Genomic DNA, 24,876 nt, shown 5'->3' with positions numbered 1-24,876 from the left:
GTTCCAAACGACGGCATAGTCCTCCTAGTGAAAAAGATCCCAAGAAAGGGAAAAAATAAGTCTTACGCTAATTGTGTAATTATGTTTTTAATTATATCTTTTTCGTAATTGACTCTTAAACTGAAAAGTCGGTTTTATCAAATCATTTATTGTGATTAGATTTTAATGATTTAAATTTTAGTTTTATTTTTAAATGTTTACAATAATATAGCTTAAATGTTACATACGTACCTCGAAATAACTCTGAAAAAAAAAAGATAAAATTAATTATGGTTAAATTTTTTAGTTTTAAAAACTAAACCATTTCTTTAAGTTTAAAAAGTTGAAAAAATAAGAAAAAAAATATATATGTTTTCTTAAATGTAATACTCACCTTCGTACGTGACTCGGAACCAGATTACCCTGAAAAGAAAATGTTAAAGTTAAAAATGTTGAACAGTATGCCTAAAAAAACCAAAAAGAAAAATACTTACCTTGACCAAGATTTACCTAGTACCCATAGAACTAGTTATTTTTTTTTTGACATATCGATCGAACTCCATGAAATTGTTAAATTGTTTAAAACAATGTTCGCGCTAAATTAAATGCTTAATAACGCGGACATTTGTAAATATGACCAGAATTTTTAATAAACAAATTCAGTATCTGTTCTTATCAGCTTAATATCTGATACGGGTCCCATCGGGGCCCAAGATATTAAACTTATTTTTGGACGGCGGCGGAGTGGTCGGAGCTTGCTCCACCTCCGCCACGGGTCGGCCTGGTATTGCAGTAAATCCGGGATCGGCCCACTTCTCTCTTGAAATCAAAAATCAAACGCTCTTATAATGGCGCACTGCGCAACACAGTATTTCCGGGAAATGTTATTTGGCTGTCTTTATATATATTTCTTTATTATAATATATTGCCCCTCTGACGTCATAAGTGGTAAAATCCTTATTGTCGAATAGTTAATAATGAAGAATCGGAAAGATTCCAGTTTTTGAATTTTCTTTTACCTAGTTATACACTCTTTTTCGCGGTATTTTCACGGAGGATAGGAAGGGAGGCGAAGTAGGAGGGATGAATGGCGGCAAGATTGCGGCAGCTACGCTACGTCTAGCCGCCATTTTTCCGAAATTTTCCCGCCGCTAAGCTTCTTACAAGGATGCTGCCGCGTTCATCCCTCCTACTTCGCCTCCCTTCCTATCCTCCTTGGTATTTTCCTGGGCGCGTCCATGCTTGGTTTTCCCCCTTTCAGTCCTCTCCTCCATTATGGATACCCAAGGAGTGGATGCTAGACTCCCCGTTTAGGGCAGAGGCAATGGCCGACGAGCGGGAGGCAAGTAAGAGGGGTAAATTAAAGGCGCGAAAAGAGGTTGTTCTGTGTTATTCCTGTGGTTTTATTCGTAACCCAAGGTTCGTAAATCGTGCATGTTCTAAGTGGTTGGCTGAAGGAACCGGTTTTCATAACGTAAATTCGCGGGTTTCGGTATGGTGGGTAGAGACAGCGCGCCCCTCATTTTTAGGTCATTGGGTTCCAGCCAAGATGTTCCGCGTAAAGAGAAAACACGAAATAAGCCCCTCTCCATTTTTTCTCTCTTCCCGTCTTCCGTGGACAGTGAGTCGCCGCCGGGGGCCCGCCGCCCGCGGCAGCTACATTACCAAGATATAAAGTGGCAAGGCTTATTTTTGGTAAGTACAAAATCATTTATTATATATTGCTCTATAATTAACTATATTTGGAATTAAACATTTTTGTTCTATTTATCTCAAAGTCATGATTATTCCTAACATTAATAGTATTAAACTTAATATGATATATCTTTTGTTAAAGTAGATTAGGAATTTATAATTTTAATATTTATAGAGGAGTTCGGATTTAAAATGTTATATTTTTTTAATAATGATCTCAAAGATCTGACTTTTGAAATGTTTGTTACTTTTTCTAAGTATCAATAAAACATGACATTAAATTTATATTGTGCCAAGGTTCATTTTTATATTTTACATAAACTACATCACCTAAAACAATTAATAGATAAAAGTTAGCTATATTATTTTGTTTAAAAAATATATCTCTGTCTCCGTTTTATTATTTAATTTCGTGGTTTGTTTTGATATTTTGTATTTTTGGGTTACTCCCCTAATCCATGCGGCTGTCCCATGATAAAACCTTCTATAAAACATTTTCCAAAAGTCCTTTTTTAGATTCAACTATTTAAATTACATTTAAGATTAAAATTTAGAACAAAAAATATATTTCACAATTAGAATTTGTTAATAAAATTTTAACTTTGGACTTCATTCCAAAACCAGAAAAGGCCATTTCAGAGTGGATTTTACCGCGGAAATGTTTTTGTTTAGAGATAAACGTTAGTTAGTTAGTTAGTTAGTTAGTTAGTTAGTTAGTTAATTAGTTAGTTAGTTAGTTAGTTAGTTAATTAGTTAGTTAGTTAGTTAGTTAGTTAGTTAGTTAGTTAGTTAGTTAGTTAGTAAGTAAGTAAGTAAGTAAGTAAGTAAGTAAGTAAGTAAGTAAGTTAGTACTATTTTAAGTACAAGCCTTAAGTAGAATAAAATGAAAACCAATTTTCTCGCCATTTTATTTTGTTCAATTTTGATACTAACATGTATTTTATTCACGGAAAGATGCTGCCAGTTGTTAAAAAAAGGCCAAGAGTTGACCGAAATAATATTATCGTCTGGGCGAACTTTTAATTGCATAAAAAAGCAGCGTCAAAATGATAGGATGAAGGTATTTTCCTGTTAAAAGACGCAAATCCCATCCCGCGAAAATAAATGAGTAGCCAACGGCACGCGGTGTTCCCAGGTGGTCTCCCTCCCAAGTACTGACCGCGCTCGACGCTGCTTAACTTCGGTGATCAGACGAGAACCGGTGTATTCAGCGTGATATGGCCGTTGCCGCTAGAGTGTAATTGATAGCGGTGGACAAGCCGCGACTAGCCAGGTCCTGGTAGGTTGGTGATCGCCGAGGGCCACCGGCTGCATGCGGCTCCAATAGAACGTTCTATACACTCTTTTTAGAAACGTTTACTGGGCGCCGATATTATCGTACAGACAACCAACGAGCAAGCCCTTTACCGCAGAAATTTCATCCCCCCCCCCCCCCCCAAACCAGTTTTTTCATCACCCTCCCCGTAGACTGTAAGGTGATGGCGGTCGATTGGGAAGGCGCGTTTACGAATCTATAAAATTGGTGTGGTGTGCTTTCCCCCTTTGGAGTTCGGAGGAGGTGAAGGTTTGGCCGGTTTTTCGTCTTAGAGAAATATATTTATCTGGCAAACCCGTAAGAAATTGAGAGCAGTCAATTTTTATTAGTAGCGTAGTTGCTAGCCTAGGCTTCACATATTTCCGGCTTTGCTTTCCGCGCCTTTTTTCTTATTTTAAATGATTTTTGTAATAAATGTATGATGGCAAATAAGCAAAATTCTAGAAAATACTAGTCCCAAATCCACGTGTTTAAGATGAAACTTAGATCATGAAAATATCCTTAACCCCAAACATACTTCAACACCTAGGGTGCCTCCTACAACTCCTAAAAGGTACGTCTCTAAAATATTCATATAAAGACAGGACATAAGCCGAATTCTCTTAAACCAAAGAATAACAAAAGTTGTTAGTCCTGCTGAACCAGCTCTATAGTCTGTATGAAAAGTGACCGGTTATGGTCCACTTTTATAGAACGCTCTATTCGCTTATAATAAATTTTTCCTAAATGGTCATTTAAACGCGTTTGACGTTTCACGTAGAATCTAGTACACTTAATACGTTATTTATGGTCCTATAAACCACCATTTAGATTTTTTTTCCATACGGCCCGGTAAAGTGGCCCACTCTACTGTCTCTAGCCGATGACCCCAAAAGTGCCAGTCCGGGCCTGGCGGTGTACCTCTATTTCACGGATTCAAGATATCGTCTTCTCCTTTGTTCGCGCGATGGCTACAAACGTTGTCATCTCCCACCAGGACCAACATTCGGTGACGTAATTATGAAATATTTGAAATGCTCGAATTCTCTCTTTTTACTTTGTTAAACAGTGACGGCTCCTAGCGGGTTATCGCTTCTCGGCCTTTTGGCTAAGATCAAAGTGTAGTATCTGTTCTTATCAGCTTAATATCTGATACGGGTCCCATCGGGGCCCAAGATATTAAACTTATTTTTGGACGGCGGCGGAGTGGTCGGAGCTTGCTCCACCTCCGCCACGGGTCGGCCTGGTATTGCAGTAAATCCGGGATCGGCCCACTTCTCTCTTGAAATCAAAAATCAAACGCTCTTATAATGGCGCACTGCGCAACACAGTATTTCCGGGAAATGTTATTTGGCTGTCTTTATATATATTTCTTTATTATAATATATTGCCCCTCTGACGTCATAAGTGGTAAAATCCTTATTGTCGAATAGTTAATAATGAAGAATCGGAAAGATTCCAGTTTTTGAATTTTCTTTTACCTAGTTATACACTCTTTTTCGCGGTATTTTCACGGAGGATAGGAAGGGAGGCGAAGTAGGAGGGATGAATGGCGGCAAGATTGCGGCAGCTACGCTACGTCTAGCCGCCATTTTTCCGAAATTTTCCCGCCGCTAAGCTTCTTACAAGGATGCTGCCGCGTTCATCCCTCCTACTTCGCCTCCCTTCCTATCCTCCTTGGTATTTTCCTGGGCGCGTCCATGCTTGGTTTTCCCCCTTTCAGTCCTCTCCTCCATTATGGATACCCAAGGAGTGGATGCTAGACTCCCCGTTTAGGGCAGAGGCAATGGCCGACGAGCGGGAGGCAAGTAAGAGGGGTAAAATAAAGGCGCGAAAAGAGGTTGTTCTGTGTTATTCCTGTGGTTTTATTCGTAACCCAAGGTTCGTAAATCGTGCATGTTCTAAGTGGTTGGCTGAAGGAACCGGTTTTCATAACGTAAATTCGCGGGTTTCGGTATGGTGGGTAGAGACAGCGCGCCCCTCATTTTTAGGTCATTGGGTTCCAGCCAAGATGTTCCGCGTAAAGAGAAAACACGAAATAAGCCCCTCTCCATTTTTTCTCTCTTCCCGTCTTCCGTGGACAGTGAGTCGCCGCCGGGGGCCCGCCGCCCGCGGCAGCTACATTACCAAGATATAAAGTGGCAAGGCTTATTTTTGGTAAGTACAAAATCATTTATTATATATTGCTCTATAATTAACTATATTTGGAATTAAACATTTTTGTTCTATTTATCTCAAAGTCATGATTATTCCTAACATTAATAGTATTAAACTTAATATGATATATCTTTTGTTAAAGTAGATTAGGAATTTATAATTTTAATATTTATAGAGGAGTTCGGATTTAAAATGTTATATTTTTTTAATAATGATCTCAAAGATCTGACTTTTGAAATGTTTGTTACTTTTTCTAAGTATCAATAAAACATGACATTAAATTTATATTGTGCCAAGGTTCATTTTTATATTTTACATAAACTACATCACCTAAAACAATTAATAGATAAAAGTTAGCTATATTATTTTGTTTAAAAAATATATCTCTGTCTCCGTTTTATTATTTAATTTCGTGGTTTGTTTTGATATTTTGTATTTTTGGGTTACTCCCCTAATCCATGCGGCTGTCCCATGATAAAACCTTCTATAAAACATTTTCCAAAAGTCCTTTTTTAGATTCAACTATTTAAATTACATTTAAGATTAAAATTTAGAACAAAAAATATATTTCACAATTAGAATTTGTTAATAAAATTTTAACTTTGGACTTCATTCCAAAACCAGAAAAGGCCATTTCAGAGTGGATTTTACCGCGGAAATGTTTTTGTTTAGAGATAAACGTTAGTTAGTTAGTTAGTTAGTTAGTTAGTTAGTTAGTTAATTAGTTAGTTAGTTAGTTAGTTAGTTAATTAGTTAGTTAGTTAGTTAGTTAGTTAGTTAGTTAGTTAGTTAGTTAGTTAGTAAGTAAGTAAGTAAGTAAGTAAGTAAGTAAGTAAGTAAGTAAGTTAGTACTATTTTAAGTACAAGCCTTAAGTAGAATAAAATGAAAACCAATTTTCTCGCCATTTTATTTTGTTCAATTTTGATACTAACATGTATTTTATTCACGGAAAGATGCTGCCAGTTGTTAAAAAAAGGCCAAGAGTTGACCGAAATAATATTATCGTCTGGGCGAACTTTTAATTGCATAAAAAAGCAGCGTCAAAATGATAGGATGAAGGTATTTTCCTGTTAAAAGACGCAAATCCCATCCCGCGAAAATAAATGAGTAGCCAACGGCACGCGGTGTTCCCAGGTGGTCTCCCTCCCAAGTACTGACCGCGCTCGACGCTGCTTAACTTCGGTGATCAGACGAGAACCGGTGTATTCAGCGTGATATGGCCGTTGCCGCTAGAGTGTAATTGATAGCGGTGGACAAGCCGCGACTAGCCAGGTCCTGGTAGGTTGGTGATCGCCGAGGGCCACCGGCTGCATGCGGCTCCAATAGAACGTTCTATACACTCTTTTTAGAAACGTTTACTGGGCGCCGATATTATCGTACAGACAACCAACGAGCAAGCCCTTTACCGCAGAAATTTCATCCCCCCCCCCCCCCCCCCAAACCAGTTTTTTCATCACCCTCCCCGTAGACTGTAAGGTGATGGCGGTCGATTGGGAAGGCGCGTTTACGAATCTATAAAATTGGTGTGGTGTGCTTTCCCCCTTTGGAGTTCGGAGGAGGTGAAGGTTTGGCCGGTTTTTCGTCTTAGAGAAATATATTTATCTGGCAAACCCGTAAGAAATTGAGAGCAGTCAATTTTTATTAGTAGCGTAGTTGCTAGCCTAGGCTTCACATATTTCCGGCTTTGCTTTCCGCGCCTTTTTTCTTATTTTAAATGATTTTTGTAATAAATGTATGATGGCAAATAAGCAAAATTCTAGAAAATACTAGTCCCAAATCCACGTGTTTAAGATGAAACTTAGATCATGAAAATATCCTTAACCCCAAACATACTTCAACACCTAGGGTGCCTCCTACAACTCCTAAAAGGTACGTCTCTAAAATATTCATATAAAGACAGGACATAAGCCGAATTCTCTTAAACCAAAGAATAACAAAAGTTGTTAGTCCTGCTGAACCAGCTCTATAGTCTGTATGAAAAGTGACCGGTTATGGTCCACTTTTATAGAACGCTCTATTCGCTTATAATAAATTTTTCCTAAATGGTCATTTAAACGCGTTTGACGTTTCACGTAGAATCTAGTACACTTAATACGTTATTTATGGTCCTATAAACCACCATTTAGATTTTTTTTCCATACGGCCCGGTAAAGTGGCCCACTCTACTGTCTCTAGCCGATGACCCCAAAAGTGCCAGTCCGGGCCTGGCGGTGTACCTCTATTTCACGGATTCAAGATATCGTCTTCTCCTTTGTTCGCGCGATGGCTACAAACGTTGTCATCTCCCACCAGGACCAACATTCGGTGACGTAATTATGAAATATTTGAAATGCTCGAATTCTCTCTTTTTACTTTGTTAAACAGTGACGGCTCCTAGCGGGTTATCGCTTCTCGGCCTTTTGGCTAAGATCAAAGTGTAGTATCTGTTTCCAATAGTTCTATACCGAGATCTTAGTCGGGGGGCGAGAAGTGTTTATACGCCTTTAAGGCGAGTTATACGTACCTGCTCGTCTATCTGCCAAGCTGAGTCGGCATTCTACACCGACCCAGATCCTGTTCCAGTTGAAGTTCCTGTTCCTGCTCCTGCGTTCCAGTCGCTGTTTGGCTCATCCCAGCGGTTCCTGAGTATCCGGTTTCCGCTTCGGCGGTCACCACCATCGTCGCCATGCCTGCCGTGTCGTCGCTGCCGTGCAAACCACAGTCCGGGCCTTCGTCCTCCAAGAAGGCCACGGCAAGAATCAAGTTCGACGGGGTCAATGTAGAAGATTTGGCTGTAGCTCTTTTCGACTGCATTGGCCCCAAGAGCATCACAGTATTTCAGATGCTGGCTAAATCTGAATGTCAGATCACTTTCAAGGACGCCATCTGTTATCAGAAGGCCGTTGATGCCGGTATAATTGTCGGCGACAAACATCTAAGTATCATTGGAGTTGCAGACCCGGTGACTCAGATCACTATGAAGGATGCGCCTTGCTGGTGGGATCTACCGTTCCTGCGAGCCGCTTTGAGGAACTACTGCGAAGTGGTGTCGGAAACATGGGAAACCTTCCAGAAAGGCCCGCTTAAAGATGTCCGAAACGGAAATCGCCGCCTTGAAGTCAAGGTCAAGAGCCCAATCCCGAACCTGATGACCATCAGCGGACATCGCATTCAGCTCGTTTATCAAGGTGTCCAAAGAATGTGCTTCTACTGTCGTAAAGACAGTCATCAGGTTCGGGATTGTCCTAAGAAGAAAAGAAAGGCGCCACCAGCTCCAGAAAATTCGGTCATCCAGGGCCATATTCCGGCCCCCGAAGACGCTGTCAATCTGGGGAACGAAACCACACCACCACCACAGAAAAGGGCAGCTATCACAGACGCTGCCGTCCACGAAGAACAGATGGAAGAATCTGTACCGGAAGCAGGATGTTTCGAGGGGGGTGAAGATGGTTGGAGTCTCTCTTCGCCAGGATCTTCCCTTAAACCATCTGATTTGCCGCAAATGTCCAACGGCTACGCAAACGCAGTAAAGACTCCGCCACAGCACACACCTGTTCTAGAGCTCTTTCCCATTTCGAAAAACCCAGCATATGAAGAACCGATCTACGAACGAGATTGGAATTGGTCGACAATGACCGAACAGGAAATAGAGAACTTTTGCCGTCGTGCACGAAGCTTGGTCACAGAGTCACCAGAAATACTTAGATGGCGTGAAGAATCACTGACTGAAGCGCGCCTCACCTTGCAAAGTCGCAGGAAACGACCACAGTCTTCCCCATCAGAATCGCACATCAAAAAAGGGAAAAAATAGGCCCTGAATATGATATGTAAATATGTTTTTAATGACTCTTTAAGTTTTATCTTTAGTTTTAATACGCTTTTAACTTTACATTATTTAAAGTTTTGATTTTGTAAATATTAAATGTCTATAGTTTAAAAAAAAATGGTATGCTTAAATGTAATACTTACCGTATACTTACCTCGGATCCTGTTTACCCTGTAAAAATGAAAAGAAAATTGTTAAAACTAAAAAATATGCTTAGAATGTGTAATCAAAAGAAAAACCACTTACCTTGACCAAAACAAATCAGTGAAAAAGTAACTCTTTTGTATTTTAAATTGTTTTAGTCCCGTTTATACTTGAATAATTGTAAATACTTACCTTTTAACGATAGAGGCGACGTCAGAAATTCTGGATTTTTTTGTGTAAAACAGTGTTCGCGATAATTTAAATTTTTTAATAACGCGGACACTTGTAACCATGACAACGAATTTTAAATAAACAAATTCAGTATCTGTTCTTATCAGCTTAATATCTGATACGGGTCCCATCGGGGCCCAAGATATTAAACTTATTTTTGGACGGCGGCGGAGTGGTCGGAGCTTGCTCCACCTCCGCCACGGGTCGGCCTGGTATTGCAGTAAATCCGGGATCGGCCCACTTCTCTCTTGAAATCAAAAATCAAACGCTCTTATAATGGCGCACTGCGCAACACAGTATTTCCGGGAAATGTTATTTGGCTGTCTTTATATATATTTCTTTATTATAATATATTGCCCCTCTGACGTCATAAGTGGTAAAATCCTTATTGTCGAATAGTTAATAATGAAGAATCGGAAAGATTCCAGTTTTTGAATTTTCTTTTACCTAGTTATACACTCTTTTTCGCGGTATTTTCACGGAGGATAGGAAGGGAGGCGAAGTAGGAGGGATGAATGGCGGCAAGATTGCGGCAGCTACGCTACGTCTAGCCGCCATTTTTCCGAAATTTTCCCGCCGCTAAGCTTCTTACAAGGATGCTGCCGCGTTCATCCCTCCTACTTCGCCTCCCTTCCTATCCTCCTTGGTATTTTCCTGGGCGCGTCCATGCTTGGTTTTCCCCCTTTCAGTCCTCTCCTCCATTATGGATACCCAAGGAGTGGATGCTAGACTCCCCGTTTAGGGCAGAGGCAATGGCCGACGAGCGGGAGGCAAGTAAGAGGGGTAAAATAAAGGCGCGAAAAGAGGTTGTTCTGTGTTATTCCTGTGGTTTTATTCGTAACCCAAGGTTCGTAAATCGTGCATGTTCTAAGTGGTTGGCTGAAGGAACCGGTTTTCATAACGTAAATTCGCGGGTTTCGGTATGGTGGGTAGAGACAGCGCGCCCCTCATTTTTAGGTCATTGGGTTCCAGCCAAGATGTTCCGCGTAAAGAGAAAACACGAAATAAGCCCCTCTCCATTTTTTCTCTCTTCCCGTCTTCCGTGGACAGTGAGTCGCCGCCGGGGGCCCGCCGCCCGCGGCAGCTACATTACCAAGATATAAAGTGGCAAGGCTTATTTTTGGTAAGTACAAAATCATTTATTATATATTGCTCTATAATTAACTATATTTGGAATTAAACATTTTTGTTCTATTTATCTCAAAGTCATGATTATTCCTAACATTAATAGTATTAAACTTAATATGATATATCTTTTGTTAAAGTAGATTAGGAATTTATAATTTTAATATTTATAGAGGAGTTCGGATTTAAAATGTTATATTTTTTTAATAATGATCTCAAAGATCTGACTTTTGAAATGTTTGTTACTTTTTCTAAGTATCAATAAAACATGACATTAAATTTATATTGTGCCAAGGTTCATTTTTATATTTTACATAAACTACATCACCTAAAACAATTAATAGATAAAAGTTAGCTATATTATTTTGTTTAAAAAATATATCTCTGTCTCCGTTTTATTATTTAATTTCGTGGTTTGTTTTGATATTTTGTATTTTTGGGTTACTCCCCTAATCCATGCGGCTGTCCCATGATAAAACCTTCTATAAAACATTTTCCAAAAGTCCTTTTTTAGATTCAACTATTTAAATTACATTTAAGATTAAAATTTAGAACAAAAAATATATTTCACAATTAGAATTTGTTAATAAAATTTTAACTTTGGACTTCATTCCAAAACCAGAAAAGGCCATTTCAGAGTGGATTTTACCGCGGAAATGTTTTTGTTTAGAGATAAACGTTAGTTAGTTAGTTAGTTAGTTAGTTAGTTAGTTAGTTAATTAGTTAGTTAGTTAGTTAGTTAGTTAATTAGTTAGTTAGTTAGTTAGTTAGTTAGTTAGTTAGTTAGTTAGTTAGTTAGTAAGTAAGTAAGTAAGTAAGTAAGTAAGTAAGTAAGTAAGTAAGTTAGTACTATTTTAAGTACAAGCCTTAAGTAGAATAAAATGAAAACCAATTTTCTCGCCATTTTATTTTGTTCAATTTTGATACTAACATGTATTTTATTCACGGAAAGATGCTGCCAGTTGTTAAAAAAAGGCCAAGAGTTGACCGAAATAATATTATCGTCTGGGCGAACTTTTAATTGCATAAAAAAGCAGCGTCAAAATGATAGGATGAAGGTATTTTCCTGTTAAAAGACGCAAATCCCATCCCGCGAAAATAAATGAGTAGCCAACGGCACGCGGTGTTCCCAGGTGGTCTCCCTCCCAAGTACTGACCGCGCTCGACGCTGCTTAACTTCGGTGATCAGACGAGAACCGGTGTATTCAGCCACATGGCCGTTGCCGCTAGAGTGTAATTGATAGCGGTGGACAAGCCGCGACTAGCCAGGTCCTGGTAGGTTGGTGATCGCCGAGGGCCACCGGCTGCATGCGGCTCCAATAGAACGTTCTATACACTCTTTTTAGAAACGTTTACTGGGCGCCGATATTATCGTACAGACAACCAACGAGCAAGCCCTTTACCGCAGAAATTTCATCCCCCCCCCCCCCCCAAACCAGTTTTTTCATCACCCTCCCCGTAGACTGTAAGGTGATGGCGGTCGATTGGGAAGGCGCGTTTACGAATCTATAAAATTGGTGTGGTGTGCTTTCCCCCTTTGGAGTTCGGAGGAGGTGAAGGTTTGGCCGGTTTTTCGTCTTAGAGAAATATATTTATCTGGCAAACCCGTAAGAAATTGAGAGCAGTCAATTTTTATTAGTAGCGTAGTTGCTAGCCTAGGCTTCACATATTTCCGGCTTTGCTTTCCGCGCCTTTTTTCTTATTTTAAATGATTTTTGTAATAAATGTATGATGGCAAATAAGCAAAATTCTAGAAAATACTAGTCCCAAATCCACGTGTTTAAGATGAAACTTAGATCATGAAAATATCCTTAACCCCAAACATACTTCAACACCTAGGGTGCCTCCTACAACTCCTAAAAGGTACGTCTCTAAAATATTCATATAAAGACAGGACATAAGCCGAATTCTCTTAAACCAAAGAATAACAAAAGTTGTTAGTCCTGCTGAACCAGCTCTATAGTCTGTATGAAAAGTGACCGGTTATGGTCCACTTTTATAGAACGCTCTATTCGCTTATAATAAATTTTTCCTAAATGGTCATTTAAACGCGTTTGACGTTTCACGTAGAATCTAGTACACTTAATACGTTATTTATGGTCCTATAAACCACCATTTAGATTTTTTTTCCATACGGCCCGGTAAAGTGGCCCACTCTACTGTCTCTAGCCGATGACCCCAAAAGTGCCAGTCCGGGCCTGGCGGTGTACCTCTATTTCACGGATTCAAGATATCGTCTTCTCCTTTGTTCGCGCGATGGCTACAAACGTTGTCATCTCCCACCAGGACCAACATTCGGTGACGTAATTATGAAATATTTGAAATGCTCGAATTCTCTCTTTTTACTTTGTTAAACAGTGACGGCTCCTAGCGGGTTATCGCTTCTCGGCCTTTTGGCTAAGATCAAAGTGTAGTATCTGTTTCCAATAGTTCTATACCGAGATCTTAGTCGGGGGGCGAGAAGTGTTTATACGCCTTTAAGGCGAGTTATACGTACCTGCTCGTCTATCTGCCAAGCTGAGTCGGCATTCTACACCGACCCAGATCCTGTTCCAGTTGAAGTTCCTGTTCCTGCTCCTGCGTTCCAGTCGCTGTTTGGCTCATCCCAGCGGTTCCTGAGTATCCGGTTTCCGCTTCGGCGGTCACCACCATCGTCGCCATGCCTGCCGTGTCGTCGCTGCCGTGCAAACCACAGTCCGGGCCTTCGTCCTCCAAGAAGGCCACGGCAAGAATCAAGTTCGACGGGGTCAATGTAGAAGATTTGGCTGTAGCTCTTTTCGACTGCATTGGCCCCAAGAGCATCACAGTATTTCAGATGCTGGCTAAATCTGAATGTCAGATCACTTTCAAGGACGCCATCTGTTATCAGAAGGCCGTTGATGCCGGTATAATTGTCGGCGACAAACATCTAAGTATCATTGGAGTTGCAGACCCGGTGACTCAGATCACTATGAAGGATGCGCCTTGCTGGTGGGATCTACCGTTCCTGCGAGCCGCTTTGAGGAACTACTGCGAAGTGGTGTCGGAAACATGGGAAACCTTCCAGAAAGGCCCGCTTAAAGATGTCCGAAACGGAAATCGCCGCCTTGAAGTCAAGGTCAAGAGCCCAATCCCGAACCTGATGACCATCAGCGGACATCGCATTCAGCTCGTTTATCAAGGTGTCCAAAGAATGTGCTTCTACTGTCGTAAAGACAGTCATCAGGTTCGGGATTGTCCTAAGAAGAAAAGAAAGGCGCCACCAGCTCCAGAAAATTCGGTCATCCAGGGCCATATTCCGGCCCCCGAAGACGCTGTCAATCTGGGGAACGAAACCACACCACCACCACAGAAAAGGGCAGCTATCACAGACGCTGCCGTCCACGAAGAACAGATGGAAGAATCTGTACCGGAAGCAGGATGTTTCGAGGGGGGTGAAGATGGTTGGAGTCTCTCTTCGCCAGGATCTTCCCTTAAACCATCTGATTTGCCGCAAATGTCCAACGGCTACGCAAACGCAGTAAAGACTCCGCCACAGCACACACCTGTTCTAGAGCTCTTTCCCATTTCGAAAAACCCAGCATATGAAGAACCGATCTACGAACGAGATTGGAATTGGTCGACAATGACCGAACAGGAAATAGAGAACTTTTGCCGTCGTGCACGAAGCTTGGTCACAGAGTCACCAGAAATACTTAGATGGCGTGAAGAATCACTGACTGAAGCGCGCCTCACCTTGCAAAGTCGCAGGAAACGACCACAGTCTTCCCCATCAGAATCGCACATCAAAAAAGGGAAAAAATAGGCCCTGAATATGATATGTAAATATGTTTTTAATGACTCTTTAAGTTTTATCTTTAGTTTTAATACGCTTTTAACTTTACATTATTTAAAGTTTTGATTTTGTAAATATTAAATGTCTATAGTTTAAAAAAAAATGGTATGCTTAAATGTAATACTTACCGTATACTTACCTCGGATCCTGTTTACCCTGTAAAAATGAAAAGAAAATTGTTAAAACTAAAAAATATGCTTAGAATGTGTAATCAAAAGAAAAACCACTTACCTTGACCAAAACAAATCAGTGAAAAAGTAACTCTTTTGTATTTTAAATTGTTTTAGTCCCGTTTATACTTGAATAATTGTAAATACTTACCTTTTAACGATAGAGGCGACGTCAGAAATTCTGGATTTTTTTGTGTAAAACAGTGTTCGCGATAATTTAAATTTTTTAATAACGCGGACACTTGTAACCATGACAACGAATTTTAAATAAACAAATTCAGTATCTGTTCTTATCAGCTTAATATCTGATACGGGTCCCATCGGGGCCCAAGATATTAAACTTATTTTTGGACGGCGGCGGAGTGGTCGGAGCTTGCTCCACCTCCGCCACGGGTCGGCCTGGTATTGCAGTAAATCCGGGATCGGCCCACTTCTCTCTTGAAATCAAAAATCAAACGCTCTTATAATGGCGCACTGCGCAACACAGTATTTCCGGGAAATGTTATTTGGCTGTCTTTATATATATTTCTTTATTATAATATATTGCCCCTCTGACGTCATAAGTGGTAAAATCCTTATTGTCGAATAGTTAATAATGAAGAATCGGAAAGATTCCAGTTTTTGAATTTTCTTTTACCTAGTTATACACTCTTTTTCGCGGTATTTTCACGGAGGATAGGAAGGGAGGCGAAGTAGGAGGGATGAATGGCGGCAAGATTGCGGCAGCTACGCTACGTCTAGCCGCCATTTTTCCGAAATTTTCCCGCCGCTAAGCTTCTTACAAGGATGCTGCCGCGTTCATCCCTCCTACTTCGCCTCCCTTCCTATCCTCCTTGGTATTTTCCTGGGCGCGTCCATGCTTGGTTTTCCCCCTTTCAGTCCTCTCCTCCATTATGGATACCCAAGGAGTGGATGCTAGACTCCCCGTTTAGGGCAGAGGCAATGGCCGACGAGCGGGAGGCAAGTAAGAGGGGTAAAATAAAGGCGCGAAAAGAGGTTGTTCTGTGTTATTCCTGTGGTTTTATTCGTAACCCAAGGTTCGTAAATCGTGCATGTTCTAAGTGGTTGGCTGAAGGAACCGGTTTTCATAACGTAAATTCGCGGGTTTCGGTATGGTGGGTAGAGACAGCGCGCCCCTCATTTTTAGGTCATTGGGTTCCAGCCAAGATGTTCCGCGTAAAGAGAAAACACGAAATAAGCCCCTCTCCATTTTTTCTCTCTTCCCGTCTTCCGTGGACAGTGAGTCGCCGCCGGGGGCCCGCCGCCCGCGGCAGCTACATTACCAAGATATAAAGTGGCAAGGCTTATTTTTGGTAAGTACAAAATCATTTATTATATATTGCTCTATAATTAACTATATTTGGAATTAAACATTTTTGTTCTATTTATCTCAAAGTCATGATTATTCCTAACATTAATAGTATTAAACTTAATATGATATATCTTTTGTTAAAGTAGATTAGGAATTTATAATTTTAATATTTATAGAGGAGTTCGGATTTAAAATGTTATATTTTTTTAATAATGATCTCAAAGATCTGACTTTTGAAATGTTTGTTACTTTTTCTAAGTATCAATAAAACATGACATTAAATTTATATTGTGCCAAGGTTCATTTTTATATTTTACATAAACTACATCACCTAAAACAATTAATAGATAAAAGTTAGCTATATTATTTTGTTTAAAAAATATATCTCTGTCTCCGTTTTATTATTTAATTTCGTGGTTTGTTTTGATATTTTGTATTTTTGGGTTACTCCCCTAATCCATGCGGCTGTCCCATGATAAAACCTTCTATAAAACATTTTCCAAAAGTCCTTTTTTAGATTCAACTATTTAAATTACATTTAAGATTAAAATTTAGAACAAAAAATATATTTCACAATTAGAATTTGTTAATAAAATTTTAACTTTGGACTTCATTCCAAAACCAGAAAAGGCCATTTCAGAGTGGATTTTACCGCGGAAATGTTTTTGTTTAGAGATAAACGTTAGTTAGTTAGTTAGTTAGTTAGTTAGTTAGTTAGTTAATTAGTTAGTTAGTTAGTTAGTTAGTTAATTAGTTAGTTAGTTAGTTAGTTAGTTAGTTAGTTAGTTAGTTAGTTAGTTAGTAAGTAAGTAAGTAAGTAAGTAAGTAAGTAAGTAAGTAAGTAAGTTAGTACTATTTTAAGTACAAGCCTTAAGTAGAATAAAATGAAAACCAATTTTCTCGCCATTTTATTTTGTTCAATTTTGATACTAACATGTATTTTATTCACGGAAAGATGCTGCCAGTTGTTAAAAAAAGGCCAAGAGTTGACCGAAATAATATTATCGTCTGGGCGAACTTTTAATTGCATAAAAAAGCAGCGTCAAAATGATAGGATGAAGGTATTTTCCTGTTAAAAGACGCAAATCCCATCCCGCGAAAATAAATGAGTAGCCAACGGCACGCGGTGTTCCCAGGTGGTCTCCCTCCCAAGTACTGACCGCGCTCGACGCTGCTTAACTTCGGTGATCAGACGAGAACCGGTGTATTCAGCGTGATATGGCCGTTGCCGCTAGAGTGTAATTGATAGCGGTGGACAAGCCGCGACTAGCCAGGTCCTGGTAGGTTGGTGATCGCCGAGGGCCACCGGCTGCATGCGGCTCCAATAGAACGTTCTATACACTCTTTTTAGAAACGTTTACTGGGCGCCGATATTATCGTACAGACAACCAACGAGCAAGCCCTTTACCGCAGAAATTTCATCCCCCCCCCCCCCCCAAACCAGTTTTTTCATCACCCTCCCCGTAGACTGTAAGGTGATGGCGGTCGATTGGGAAGGCGCGTTTACGAATCTATAAAATTGGTGTGGTGTGCTTTCCCCCTTTGGAGTTCGGAGGAGGTGAAGGTTTGGCCGGTTTTTCGTCTTAGAGAAATATATTTATCTGGCAAACCCGTAAGAAATTGAGAGCAGTCAATTTTTATTAGTAGCGTAGTTGCTAGCCTAGGCTTCACATATTTCCGGCTTTGCTTTCCGCGCCTTTTTTCTTATTTTAAATGATTTTTGTAATAAATGTATGATGGCAAATAAGCAAAATTCTAGAAAATACTAGTCCCAAATCCACGTGTTTAAGATGAAACTTAGATCATGAAAATATCCTTAACCCCAAACATACTTCAACACCTAGGGTGCCTCCTACAACTCCTAAAAGGTACGTCTCTAAAATATTCATATAAAGACAGGACATAAGCCGAATTCTCTTAAACCAAAGAATAACAAAAGTTGTTAGTCCTGCTGAACCAGCTCTATAGTCTGTATGAAAAGTGACCGGTTATGGTCCACTTTTATAGAACGCTCTATTCGCTTATAATAAATTTTTCCTAAATGGTCATTTAAACGCGTTTGACGTTTCACGTAGAATCTAGTACACTTAATACGTTATTTATGGTCCTATAAACCACCATTTAGATTTTTTTTCCATACGGCCCGGTAAAGTGGCCCACTCTACTGTCTCTAGCCGATGACCCCAAAAGTGCCAGTCCGGGCCTGGCGGTGTACCTCTATTTCACGGATTCAAGATATCGTCTTCTCCTTTGTTCGCGCGATGGCTACAAACGTTGTCATCTCCCACCAGGACCAACATTCGGTGACGTAATTATGAAATATTTGAAATGCTCGAATTCTCTCTTTTTACTTTGTTAAACAGTGACGGCTCCTAGCGGGTTATCGCTTCTCGGCCTTTTGGCTAAGATCAAAGTGTAGTATCTGTTTCCAATAGTTCTATACCGAGATCTTAGTCGGGGGGCGAGAAGTGTTTATACGCCTTTAAGGCGAGTTATACGTACCTGCTCGTCTATCTGCCAAGCTGAGTCGGCATTCTACACCGACCCAGATCCTGTTCCAGTTGAAGTTCCTGTTCCTGCTCCTGCGTTCCAGTCGCTGTTTGGCTCATCCCAGCGGTTCCTGAGTATCCGGTTTCCGCTTCGGCGGTCACCACCATCGTCGCCATGCCTGCCGTGTCGTCGCTGCCGTGCAAACCACAGTCCGGGCCTTCGTCCTCCAAGAAGGCCACGGCAAGAATCAAGTTCGACGGGGTCAATGTAGAAGATTTGGCTGTAGCTCTTTTCGACTGCATTGGCCCCAAGAGCATCACAGTATTTCAGATGCTGGCTAAATCTGAATGTCAGATCACTTTCAAGGACGCCATCTGTTATCAGAAGGCCGTTGATGCCGGTATAATTGTCGGCGACAAACATCTAAGTATCATTGGAGTTGCAGACCCGGTGACTCAGATCACTATGAAGGATGCGCCTTGCTGGTGGGATCTACCGTTCCTGCGAGCCGCTTTGAGGAACTACTGCGAAGTGGTGTCGGAAACATGGGAAACCTTCCAGAAAGGCCCGCTTAAAGATGTCCGAAACGGAAATCGCCGCCTTGAAGTCAAGGTCAAGAGCCCAATCCCGAACCTGATGACCATCAGCGGACATCGCATTCAGCTCGTTTATCAAGGTGTCCAAAGAATGTGCTTCTACTGTCGTAAAGACAGTCATCAGGTTCGGGATTGTCCTAAGAAGAAAAGAAAGGCGCCACCAGCTCCAGAAAATTCGGTCATCCAGGGCCATATTCCGGCCCCCGAAGACGCTGTCAATCTGGGGAACGAAACCACACCACCACCACAGAAAAGGGCAGCTATCACAGACGCTGCCGTCCACGAAGAACAGATGGAAGAATCTGTACCGGAAGCAGGATGTTTCGAGGGGGGTGAAGATGGTTGGAGTCTCTCTTCGCCAGGATCTTCCCTTAAACCATCTGATTTGCCGCAAATGTCCAACGGCTACGCAAACGCAGTAAAGACTCCGCCACAGCACACACCTGTTCTAGAGCTCTTTCCCATTTCGAAAAACCCAGCATATGAAGAACCGATCTACGAACGAGATTGGAATTGGTCGACAATGACCGAACAGGAAATAGAGAACTTTTGCCGTCGTGCACGAAGCTTGGTCACAGAGTCACCAGAAATACTTAGATGGCGTGAAGAATCACTGACTGAAGCGCGCCTCACCTTGCAAAGTCGCAGGAAACGACCACAGTCTTCCCCATCAGAATCGCACATCAAAAAAGGGAAAAAATAGGCCCTGAATATGATATGTAAATATGTTTTTAATGACTCTTTAAGTTTTATCTTTAGTTTTAATACGCTTTTAACTTTACATTATTTAAAGTTTTGATTTTGTAAATATTAAATGTCTATAGTTTAAAAAAAAATGGTATGCTTAAATGTAATACTTACCGTATACTTACCTCGGATCCTGTTTACCCTGTAAAAATGAAAAGAAAATTGTTAAAACTAAAAAATATGCTTAGAATGTGTAATCAAAAGAAAAACCACTTACCTTGACCAAAACAAATCAGTGAAAAAGTAACTCTTTTGTATTTTAAATTGTTTTAGTCCCGTTTATACTTGAATAATTGTAAATACTTACCTTTTAACGATAGAGGCGACGTCAGAAATTCTGGATTTTTTTGTGTAAAACAGTGTTCGCGATAATTTAAATTTTTTAATAACGCGGACACTTGTAACCATGACAACGAATTTTAAATAAACAAATTCAGTATCTGTTCTTATCAGCTTAATATCTGATACGGGTCCCATCGGGGCCCAAGATATTAAACTTATTTTTGGACGGCGGCGGAGTGGTCGGAGCTTGCTCCACCTCCGCCACGGGTCGGCCTGGTATTGCAGTAAATCCGGGATCGGCCCACTTCTCTCTTGAAATCAAAAATCAAACGCTCTTATAATGGCGCACTGCGCAACACAGTATTTCCGGGAAATGTTATTTGGCTGTCTTTATATATATTTCTTTATTATAATATATTGCCCCTCTGACGTCATAAGTGGTAAAATCCTTATTGTCGAATAGTTAATAATGAAGAATCGGAAAGATTCCAGTTTTTGAATTTTCTTTTACCTAGTTATACACTCTTTTTCGCGGTATTTTCACGGAGGATAGGAAGGGAGGCGAAGTAGGAGGGATGAATGGCGGCAAGATTGCGGCAGCTACGCTACGTCTAGCCGCCATTTTTCCGAAATTTTCCCGCCGCTAAGCTTCTTACAAGGATGCTGCCGCGTTCATCCCTCCTACTTCGCCTCCCTTCCTATCCTCCTTGGTATTTTCCTGGGCGCGTCCATGCTTGGTTTTCCCCCTTTCAGTCCTCTCCTCCATTATGGATACCCAAGGAGTGGATGCTAGACTCCCCGTTTAGGGCAGAGGCAATGGCCGACGAGCGGGAGGCAAGTAAGAGGGGTAAAATAAAGGCGCGAAAAGAGGTTGTTCTGTGTTATTCCTGTGGTTTTATTCGTAACCCAAGGTTCGTAAATCGTGCATGTTCTAAGTGGTTGGCTGAAGGAACCGGTTTTCATAACGTAAATTCGCGGGTTTCGGTATGGTGGGTAGAGACAGCGCGCCCCTCATTTTTAGGTCATTGGGTTCCAGCCAAGATGTTCCGCGTAAAGAGAAAACACGAAATAAGCCCCTCTCCATTTTTTCTCTCTTCCCGTCTTCCGTGGACAGTGAGTCGCCGCCGGGGGCCCGCCGCCCGCGGCAGCTACATTACCAAGATATAAAGTGGCAAGGCTTATTTTTGGTAAGTACAAAATCATTTATTATATATTGCTCTATAATTAACTATATTTGGAATTAAACATTTTTGTTCTATTTATCTCAAAGTCATGATTATTCCTAACATTAATAGTATTAAACTTAATATGATATATCTTTTGTTAAAGTAGATTAGGAATTTATAATTTTAATATTTATAGAGGAGTTCGGATTTAAAATGTTATATTTTTTTAATAATGATCTCAAAGATCTGACTTTTGAAATGTTTGTTACTTTTTCTAAGTATCAATAAAACATGACATTAAATTTATATTGTGCCAAGGTTCATTTTTATATTTTACATAAACTACATCACCTAAAACAATTAATAGATAAAAGTTAGCTATATTATTTTGTTTAAAAAATATATCTCTGTCTCCGTTTTATTATTTAATTTCGTGGTTTGTTTTGATATTTTGTATTTTTGGGTTACTCCCCTAATCCATGCGGCTGTCCCATGATAAAACCTTCTATAAAACATTTTCCAAAAGTCCTTTTTTAGATTCAACTATTTAAATTACATTTAAGATTAAAATTTAGAACAAAAAATATATTTCACAATTAGAATTTGTTAATAAAATTTTAACTTTGGACTTCATTCCAAAACCAGAAAAGGCCATTTCAGAGTGGATTTTACCGCGGAAATGTTTTTGTTTAGAGATAAACGTTAGTTAGTTAGTTAGTTAGTTAGTTAGTTAGTTAGTTAATTAGTTAGTTAGTTAGTTAGTTAGTTAATTAGTTAGTTAGTTAGTTAGTTAGTTAGTTAGTTAGTTAGTTAGTTAGTTAGTAAGTAAGTAAGTAAGTAAGTAAGTAAGTAAGTAAGTAAGTAAGTTAGTACTATTTTAAGTACAAGCCTTAAGTAGAATAAAATGAAAACCAATTTTCTCGCCATTTTATTTTGTTCAATTTTGATACTAACATGTATTTTATTCACGGAAAGATGCTGCCAGTTGTTAAAAAAAGGCCAAGAGTTGACCGAAATAATATTATCGTCTGGGCGAACTTTTAATTGCATAAAAAAGCAGCGTCAAAATGATAGGATGAAGGTATTTTCCTGTTAAAAGACGCAAATCCCATCCCGCGAAAATAAATGAGTAGCCAACGGCACGCGGTGTTCCCAGGTGGTCTCCCTCCCAAGTACTGACCGCGCTCGACGCTGCTTAACTTCGGTGATCAGACGAGAACCGGTGTATTCAGCGTGATATGGCCGTTGCCGCTAGAGTGTAATTGATAGCGGTGGACAAGCCGCGACTAGCCAGGTCCTGGTAGGTTGGTGATCGCCGAGGGCCACCGGCTGCATGCGGCTCCAATAGAACGTTCTATACACTCTTTTTAGAAACGTTTACTGGGCGCCGATATTATCGTACAGACAACCAACGAGCAAGCCCTTTACCGCAGAAATTTCATCCCCCCCCCCCCCCCAAACCAGTTTTTTCATCACCCTCCCCGTAGACTGTAAGGTGATGGCGGTCGATTGGGAAGGCGCGTTTACGAATCTATAAAATTGGTGTGGTGTGCTTTCCCCCTTTGGAGTTCGGAGGAGGTGAAGGTTTGGCCGGTTTTTCGTCTTAGAGAAATATATTTATCTGGCAAACCCGTAAGAAATTGAGAGCAGTCAATTTTTATTAGTAGCGTAGTTGCTAGCCTAGGCTTCACATATTTCCGGCTTTGCTTTCCGCGCCTTTTTTCTTATTTTAAATGATTTTTGTAATAAATGTATGATGGCAAATAAGCAAAATTCTAGAAAATACTAGTCCCAAATCCACGTGTTTAAGATGAAACTTAGATCATGAAAATATCCTTAACCCCAAACATACTTCAACACCTAGGGTGCCTCCTACAACTCCTAAAAGGTACGTCTCTAAAATATTCATATAAAGACAGGACATAAGCCGAATTCTCTTAAACCAAAGAATAACAAAAGTTGTTAGTCCTGCTGAACCAGCTCTATAGTCTGTATGAAAAGTGACCGGTTATGGTCCACTTTTATAGAACGCTCTATTCGCTTATAATAAATTTTTCCTAAATGGTCATTTAAACGCGTTTGACGTTTCACGTAGAATCTAGTACACTTAATACGTTATTTATGGTCCTATAAACCACCATTTAGATTTTTTTTCCATACGGCCCGGTAAAGTGGCCCACTCTACTGTCTCTAGCCGATGACCCCAAAAGTGCCAGTCCGGGCCTGGCGGTGTACCTCTATTTCACGGATTCAAGATATCGTCTTCTCCTTTGTTCGCGCGATGGCTACAAACGTTGTCATCTCCCACCAGGACCAACATTCGGTGACGTAATTATGAAATATTTGAAATGCTCGAATTCTCTCTTTTTACTTTGTTAAACAGTGACGGCTCCTAGCGGGTTATCGCTTCTCGGCCTTTTGGCTAAGATCAAAGTGTAGTATCTGTTTCCAATAGTTCTATACCGAGATCTTAGTCGGGGGGCGAGAAGTGTTTATACGCCTTTAAGGCGAGTTATACGTACCTGCTCGTCTATCTGCCAAGCTGAGTCGGCATTCTACACCGACCCAGATCCTGTTCCAGTTGAAGTTCCTGTTCCTGCTCCTGCGTTCCAGTCGCTGTTTGGCTCATCCCAGCGGTTCCTGAGTATCCGGTTTCCGCTTCGGCGGTCACCACCATCGTCGCCATGCCTGCCGTGTCGTCGCTGCCGTGCAAACCACAGTCCGGGCCTTCGTCCTCCAAGAAGGCCACGGCAAGAATCAAGTTCGACGGGGTCAATGTAGAAGATTTGGCTGTAGCTCTTTTCGACTGCATTGGCCCCAAGAGCATCACAGTATTTCAGATGCTGGCTAAATCTGAATGTCAGATCACTTTCAAGGACGCCATCTGTTATCAGAAGGCCGTTGATGCCGGTATAATTGTCGGCGACAAACATCTAAGTATCATTGGAGTTGCAGACCCGGTGACTCAGATCACTATGAAGGATGCGCCTTGCTGGTGGGATCTACCGTTCCTGCGAGCCGCTTTGAGGAACTACTGCGAAGTGGTGTCGGAAACATGGGAAACCTTCCAGAAAGGCCCGCTTAAAGATGTCCGAAACGGAAATCGCCGCCTTGAAGTCAAGGTCAAGAGCCCAATCCCGAACCTGATGACCATCAGCGGACATCGCATTCAGCTCGTTTATCAAGGTGTCCAAAGAATGTGCTTCTACTGTCGTAAAGACAGTCATCAGGTTCGGGATTGTCCTAAGAAGAAAAGAAAGGCGCCACCAGCTCCAGAAAATTCGGTCATCCAGGGCCATATTCCGGCCCCCGAAGACGCTGTCAATCTGGGGAACGAAACCACACCACCACCACAGAAAAGGGCAGCTATCACAGACGCTGCCGTCCACGAAGAACAGATGGAAGAATCTGTACCGGAAGCAGGATGTTTCGAGGGGGGTGAAGATGGTTGGAGTCTCTCTTCGCCAGGATCTTCCCTTAAACCATCTGATTTGCCGCAAATGTCCAACGGCTACGCAAACGCAGTAAAGACTCCGCCACAGCACACACCTGTTCTAGAGCTCTTTCCCATTTCGAAAAACCCAGCATATGAAGAACCGATCTACGAACGAGATTGGAATTGGTCGACAATGACCGAACAGGAAATAGAGAACTTTTGCCGTCGTGCACGAAGCTTGGTCACAGAGTCACCAGAAATACTTAGATGGCGTGAAGAATCACTGACTGAAGCGCGCCTCACCTTGCAAAGTCGCAGGAAACGACCACAGTCTTCCCCATCAGAATCGCACATCAAAAAAGGGAAAAAATAGGCCCTGAATATGATATGTAAATATGTTTTTAATGACTCTTTAAGTTTTATCTTTAGTTT

General features: G+C 40.8%; 5 non-coding genes and 9 pseudogenes across 5 annotated transcripts; 9 read left to right on the top strand and 5 right to left on the bottom strand.

The window, feature by feature from the left end:
• Positions 1-618: 618 nt before the first annotated feature.
• On the top strand, positions 619-797 carry LOC149920807 (U2 spliceosomal RNA; annotated as a pseudogene).
• Positions 798-2,784: 1,987 nt separating this feature from the next.
• On the bottom strand, positions 2,785-2,903 carry LOC149920806 (5S ribosomal RNA). Its single transcript, XR_016477695.1, has one exon. It is a non-coding gene; the product is annotated as a 5S ribosomal RNA (ribosomal RNA).
• Positions 2,904-4,056: 1,153 nt separating this feature from the next.
• Positions 4,057-4,248, top strand: LOC149920805 (U2 spliceosomal RNA). The gene has a single exon (XR_016477581.1). It is a non-coding gene; the product is annotated as a U2 spliceosomal RNA (small nuclear RNA).
• A 1,987-nt stretch (positions 4,249-6,235) lies between these two features.
• LOC149920804 (5S ribosomal RNA) lies at positions 6,236-6,354 on the bottom strand. Its single transcript, XR_016477684.1, has one exon. It is a non-coding gene; the product is annotated as a 5S ribosomal RNA (ribosomal RNA).
• A 1,155-nt stretch (positions 6,355-7,509) lies between these two features.
• LOC149920803 (U2 spliceosomal RNA) lies at positions 7,510-7,646 on the top strand (annotated as a pseudogene).
• Positions 7,647-9,376: 1,730 nt separating this feature from the next.
• LOC149920802 (U2 spliceosomal RNA) lies at positions 9,377-9,552 on the top strand (annotated as a pseudogene).
• Positions 9,553-11,539: 1,987 nt separating this feature from the next.
• On the bottom strand, positions 11,540-11,656 carry LOC149920801 (5S ribosomal RNA; annotated as a pseudogene).
• Positions 11,657-12,808: 1,152 nt separating this feature from the next.
• LOC149920800 (U2 spliceosomal RNA) lies at positions 12,809-12,945 on the top strand (annotated as a pseudogene).
• A 1,730-nt stretch (positions 12,946-14,675) lies between these two features.
• LOC149920799 (U2 spliceosomal RNA) lies at positions 14,676-14,851 on the top strand (annotated as a pseudogene).
• A 1,987-nt stretch (positions 14,852-16,838) lies between these two features.
• Positions 16,839-16,957, bottom strand: LOC149920798 (5S ribosomal RNA). The gene has a single exon (XR_016477634.1). It is a non-coding gene; the product is annotated as a 5S ribosomal RNA (ribosomal RNA).
• Positions 16,958-18,109: 1,152 nt separating this feature from the next.
• On the top strand, positions 18,110-18,246 carry LOC149920797 (U2 spliceosomal RNA; annotated as a pseudogene).
• A 1,730-nt stretch (positions 18,247-19,976) lies between these two features.
• LOC149920796 (U2 spliceosomal RNA) lies at positions 19,977-20,152 on the top strand (annotated as a pseudogene).
• Positions 20,153-22,139: 1,987 nt separating this feature from the next.
• Positions 22,140-22,258, bottom strand: LOC149920795 (5S ribosomal RNA). Its single transcript, XR_016477525.1, has one exon. It is a non-coding gene; the product is annotated as a 5S ribosomal RNA (ribosomal RNA).
• Positions 22,259-23,410: 1,152 nt separating this feature from the next.
• LOC149920794 (U2 spliceosomal RNA) lies at positions 23,411-23,547 on the top strand (annotated as a pseudogene).
• The last annotated feature ends 1,329 nt before the right edge of the window (positions 23,548-24,876 follow it).

Source organism: Leiobunum rupestre (assembly GCF_980474605.1).
Source record: "Leiobunum rupestre chromosome 9 unlocalized genomic scaffold, qqLeiRupe1.1.hap1 SUPER_9_unloc_1, whole genome shotgun sequence".
In the NCBI taxonomy this organism is placed as follows: domain Eukaryota; kingdom Metazoa; phylum Arthropoda; class Arachnida; order Opiliones; family Sclerosomatidae; genus Leiobunum; species Leiobunum rupestre.
This window is presented reverse-complemented; position numbering and strand designations above follow the sequence as displayed.